This window comes from Orycteropus afer, unplaced genomic scaffold, assembly GCF_000298275.1.
Source record: "Orycteropus afer afer isolate SDZICR_OR568_19922 unplaced genomic scaffold, OryAfe1.0 scaffold00115, whole genome shotgun sequence".
Taxonomy (NCBI): Eukaryota; Metazoa; Chordata; class Mammalia; order Tubulidentata; family Orycteropodidae; genus Orycteropus; species Orycteropus afer.
In genome coordinates, this window is record NW_006921702.1 from 6,978,419 (window position 1) to 6,984,938 (window position 6,520).

Below are 6,520 nucleotides of genomic sequence, written 5' to 3' on the forward strand. Positions count from 1 at the left end.
AGGAATGGGTGTTGGATTTTATCAAATGCCTTTTCTGCATCAATTGATATGATCATGTGGTTCTTCTCCTTTGTTTTATTTACATGGTAGATGATGTTGATTGTTTTTCTAATTTTGAACCATCCCTGCATACCTGATATGAACTCCACTTGGTCACGATGGATGGTTTTCTTGATATGTTGTTGACCTGTTCAATTTCTTCTTTTGTAATGGGCCTGTTCAGCTTTTCCACATCAATCTGTGTTAGTTTAGGTAAGTGCTGTGTTTCTAAAATTTGTCCATTTCTTTCAGATTTTCAATTTTTTTGGTGTACAGTTGTTCATAGTATCTTGATATTATTCTTTTATTTCAGTTGGTTTTCTTGTGATGTCACCCATTTTGTTTCTTATTCATTTTATTTGTATTCTCTCCCTCTTTTCCTTTGTTAAATTTGCCAGTGGTTTGTCAATTTTATTGATCTTTTCAAAATACCAACTTCTGGTCCTGTTGATTATTTCTATAGCCCTTCTATTTTCTGTTTCATTGATTTCTGCTTGAATCTGGATTATTTCCTTTCTTCTGGTGACTGTAGGCCTTTCTTGCTTTTCTTTCTCTAATTGTTGGAGATTTTGGTTTAAAGTGTTGATTTTGGCTCTTTCTTCTTTTTTGATGTGTATATTTATTGCTATAAATTGGCCTCTGGTCACTGTTTTTGCTGTGTCCCAAAGAATTTGGTATGTTGTGTTTTCATTTTTGTTTGATTCGAGGAATTTTTTACTTTCAATTTTGATTTATTCTCTTACCCAGTCTTTCTCAAGGAGGGTGTTGTTCAGTTTCCATGTGCTTACTCTTTTCCTATTGATCTTCCTATTGTTTATTTCTAATTTGATGGCTTTATGATCTGAGAAGGTGCTTTGTAGTATTTCAATGTTACTTCCATTAATAAGGCATCTATGAGATTCAGATAATTCTAAAATGACTAACATGTGTAGACATTTTTTCCTTTTTCTTATTTTTAACTTTCTGGGCATTTTATGTGCAATAGCTTGTTCAATCATTACAACAACTTGGTGACTAGGTATTTGTATTTGAATTATCTCTATTTCATCGATAAAGAAAATGTGCTCAAAAATTAAAAAAACATATCAAAATTCACATAGGTAGTAAGTGGCAAGCCTAGAATCTGAGTCTAATTGGAGAACCCTTGCTCACAATCAAGAATCCTTGAGGCCTGGAACTGGACTCATTTCCCTGGATTAGCTCTCAGCCAAACAGTAGAAAAATCTACAATCAAAGCATCTACCCCAGGGAAATGTAGCAATGTACCCTACAGAGATACACCCCCTAGATTAATCAACCATGAGCCATCAAAAGAACAGCATTTGCATAGGGAGAAAGCTGGGCAGACAGGAATGTATAGCTAAGAAGGGCGCAGGGAAGGGATAGTCACAGGGAGGAAAAGGGAGGAGAGCTTTCTGTGGTTGGGGATTCTAACCAACCGTGAAACCAAACACTCATGAACTGTTGTGAGTAAAACAAATCTGCTTTGTAAGTTTGCAACCACATCACTATATATATATATGTATATTTTTAAGAAGTCATACACATCCAGAGACACTGAAGCTAAACAGGTGCATAACTACCTTTTCCCATCATCAGTGTTCAAGCTTAAAGAGTAGTTGTGAAATTTACCCAACTGTGCCATAGATACTTGTGAATAGGAGTGAGGAAAACATTTTATTCAGGATGAACTGTGCTTCTATTAAAGACTAGAAATTTTGAATTATTGAGTATAAGATATACAGGTGCCATATTCTACCAGACTGAACATTTTGTTCATGTATAGTCATATGGACTTATTTAATATATTAATTTTTTGAAAAAAAGGCTGTTGCTGTTGATATGTGCCATTTAATCAGGCCCGATTCATAGTGACCCCTCCTTGGGTTTCTGAGGTGGTATCACTATGTAAGTAGATTGCCCAACCTTCCTTCCGAGGAGTAGCTGGTGGGTTTGAACCATCAGCCTTCTGGTTAGCAGTCAAATATCTTAGGTAATGTGCTACCAGAGCTCCTGAACAAAAAGATTAAAGAAAAAAAAAATGCTTGTTAAATATAAAATCTTTAATTGAATTATTATCTCAGTAGATTATTTTAGAGGCAGGGGGAAATAATTTTAAATGCCATAGACTGAGAGGCAGCCATCTTGATCCATGTGAAAAAAGAATGAAAACTTAATCTGGTATTTATTAGTTATTGTCCTCAGAAGAACATTTTACTCTAGAAAGCTGTTGATAAACTTTCCAAATGTTTCTACTCTTCAAGTTTTTAATTTCAAAACATCAATAATTGGAATCTATCTCTAGACTTGCAAATAGTTTTTTAGAAATGTAAGTTAACATCTTAATTACATGACTTGGTTTGGACTTTAGGTCAGAGCATGCACAGTATATCTATAAAAAGTTTTTCTAACAAGAAGCTAGGATTTATTAATTAAGAAGCTAAAAGCTCACCTCTTTTGGATGATGCTGTATGACTAACAGTGATTTCCAAAGGCTAGAGCATTTCATATCAATATTATTTTAAACTCAAATTCAGAAACCAAAGTAAATGTAACATTTGCCTTAGGTGTTTCTCAGATTTCCACTTATTTGCAGCCATTCCTCCAAAGTCATAGAATGATAATATCCATAATATTATGAACGGTATAACTGATATACATACATAGAACTGATGTTGTTAGCTGCTGGTCAGTCAGTCCCTGACCCGTGACTATCCCATGCACAAGAGAATGACAAATTCTACCTGGTACTGCACCATTCCCATGTCTGGTTGTGGATTAGACCTTGGTGAGCCATAAGGTTTTCATTGCCTGCTTTTTGGAAGTAGATTGCCAGGCTTTTCTTTCTAGTCTATCTCAGTCCACATGCTCCACTGAAACGTGTTCAGCATCATGGCAATACACAAACCTTGTGAGTACTAAGCAGGAGGCAGGACCTGGGCTTTACAGATGCTTAAGAAAAGGAACACATAAAAAAGAAAGAGAAATCTCATTCCTTATATGAAGGATCTGGGATCATGTAAGTGGATGCAAGAATAAAATCATAAAGGAAATGGTGTTTCTTTGCAGAGAAAGCTTTCTGAGCAAGCTTACAAGATTACAGTGCAGAAGAAGAGGACCCAGTCTTGGGTTCCAGCATTTCTTTCTATGGAGACAAAGACTTTAACTTTTGTTAGGCATTGGCTACATGTTCTAACTGGTATTTCGAGGGGAAAGTCTGATTTTATTGACTACTGTTCTTTCAGATAAGGATTGTTTGCACATCAGATATAGCTGATCCAAAGGATATAAATTTTAGCACTGCCAAAGTTTTTGTATACTTAGAAATCCCAATAATATCTGGTATTACTAGACTTCCTCAGCTGACAAGTGTAAATGTGTTCTATGAAGAAAAATGTTTTTTTAATGTGCCATGATGAAAGACCACAAACATTCAAGGCAATTTTGATTCATGCTGTCTTTTGCCATTTTACTTAAGAAGTATCTTTCTGCCTCAACAGTTTATGTCCCTGTGCTAGGGAAGGAAGTTTCATAAAAAATGTAACTACAAAGCATAAACAGAAATATCGTACTCTGACTTTGAAATTCTCTTTTTGTGAAGAGGATTCTTTATATTGTTGAAAAGGCAATACTTGATCTACTTTCAGGACTAAAATGTGTCTTGAAGCCCAGATATTTAGGAAACATAGAAAACATATCGTTTCTCCCAATATTTATTTAAAAATGCACTTATATTTGTGGCTAGAATTAAATATATTTTCAAGGACAAAGCCACAAATGGCAATGATTTTCTAAGAAACAAACTACCTGTTGCTTCTTGAAAATCAAGACTTAAGGGTCAAATTCTACCTGCTGGTTGTCTTACTCCAGGCTGCTTACAAAGCCACATGGGCTTGGTCCTATGTCCTGTGTTGGCTTGTGGACACTTAGAGAAAGAGAGAAATGTACTGATATCAAACAAATATCAAAGAGAATGCTTGCAGAAAATTGAACTCTACCTTATAGTGATTTATAAAATATGCATGGCAGTAAGTCACTTTTTCTTGGTATGTTTCAGTTACAGAACGCAGTTTAAGGCCACTATTGTTGTTAGGTGCTGTTGAGCTGACTTCAAGTCATAGCAACCCTATGTGCAATAGAACAAAACACTGACTGATTCTGCACCATCCTCACAATCTTTGCTATGCCTAAGCCCATCATTGTAGCCACTGCATCAATTCATCTTGGTGAGGATCTTCCCCTTTTTCACTGACCTCTATTTTAGCAAGCATGATATGCTTCTCCAGGAACTGGTCCCTTCTGATAACATGACCAAAATATGTGAAACAAAATCTTGCCATTCTTGCTTCTAAGGAGCATTTTGGCATTACTAGCTCATTTAAAATATCAAGTAGAAAATACAGCCATGCAAGAATTGTGGATGACATTAGCTGAGTCTAATAATTCTTAGCTAGAAGGACAGTATAGCTGAATGGACCAGAGTGCATAGGGAGGTTGGATTCTCAAGGTTTCTGTAAAAATAATCACTAATGTGCTTCATAGAACCAAAAGCTGGGTTTCTAATTTAAAAGTTTTACATTCTATTCCCAAAGGGAGTATTTTGGGTAGTGCTTTGGTTCTCTTGTTGTTGTTATTGTTAGGTGCCAGCGAGTCATCTCCAACTCATAATGACCCTATGTACAACAGAACAAAACACTGTCTGGTCCTGCACCAGCCTCACTATCCCTGTTGAACCTGAGCCCATCATTGTAGCCACTGTATCAATCCATCTCTTTTTTTTTCTTTTTATTGTGATTTTGGTAAAAATTTACAGAGAAAATACACTTTCCATACAGCAGTTCACATACACTTTGTCTCATAACATTGACCACAGTTTACCACAATGCAACAGCTCCCCTCCTACTTTCTCCCAATAGTTACCTCTTCCCTGTGTCCATCCCTCCATGCACTCCTGCCCCCTGAGCTGTCTACCTGTGCATAAGCAGCTCTTCTTTCTCCCATGATTGTTCTCTCCAAGGAGTGTATCTACCTCAGGTAAGTGTTCAACTCATATAACTGTCTATTGTTTGTCTGGAAGCCACAGGCGTGCCTTCAATTCCAGACCTGAAGGTCAGCTAGGGGTCATAGTCTCAGTGGTTCCACCAGGCTCCCTCACACCAGCAAACCTGGTCCCTCCCCCTTTCCAAATGATTTTGAGTTTTGTTCTACATTGTTCTCCCTGTCTATCCAGGATCTCCTACATAGATCCTCTTCCAAGTGGTTGACAGTAGTAGCCGGGCACGATCTAGTTCTTCTGGTCTCATAGTTGTATAGGCTGCAGATTGGATGGTGTACCAGTCATTAGGACTAATTATTTCCATGAATTTGGGGTTTTCTTCATTATTCTTTGCTCTGGATGAGGACAGACCCATCCTTGCATCTAGATGGCAGCTTGCAAGCTTTTACGATCCCGGTAGCTACTCGCCACAGTAGGAAGTGAAACAATGTTTTATATAGTATGTTATGCCAATTGAGCTTGATGTCCTCTGCAACCATGGTCCTAAGTCCACAGGTTCAACTACTCAATCCCTATGGGTAGCTGGCTGTGACCAAACAGTGACTACAACCTTGCCCCTTGTCAGCCCCATTATACACCTGGGAATTCAGATCATACACATAAAGTTAATTGACCACTGTCTGCCAACCCTATACATGTTCTTGGGTGCACTCTCCACTTCATATACATACCTAATATTTCTGCCTGTCCGCCCATCTATCCACCCATATACACGTGTTTACCTTCACTGAATACACCCTAGTATATGTGCAAAAGTGTTCATCTTTGTTGTCTGTACTTCCCACGTACCTCTCTATGTCTTTCTCTTCCTCAATGCCACTATATTGATCACTCATATTTGGTACATTGTTCTTCTCTTTACCTAAATCAAAACTTATCTCTATCTATCTAACAGTATTCCCTTCCCTCCCATCCCTGGTAACCAAAATAGAAAATGTCCTTCTATAGATAAATGATTCCTTGAACTTTACAATAATAGACTAATACAATATTTGTCCTTTTGTGATTGACTTATTTCATTCAGCATAATGTCCTCCAAGTTCATCCACGTTAGGCAGTGTTTTGCAGATTCTACATTATTCTTTAGGTTTGCATAGTATTCCATTGTGTGTATATACCATAGTTGGGATATCCATTCCTCAGTTGATGGACACCTAGGTTGTTTCCATCTTTTGGCTATGGTAAATAGTGCCGCGATGAACATGGGTGTACATATGTCTGTTCTTGTCATGGCTCTCAGTTCTTTAGGATATATACCTGGTAATGGAATAGCTGGGTCAAATGGTATTTCTAGTTCCAACTTTCTAAGGACTCGCCATACAGCTTTCCACAATGGTTGTATCATTTTATAGTCTCATCAGGAGTGTATGAGTGTCCCAATCTCTTTACATCCTCACCAGCATTTGTTATTTTCTGTCTCATTGA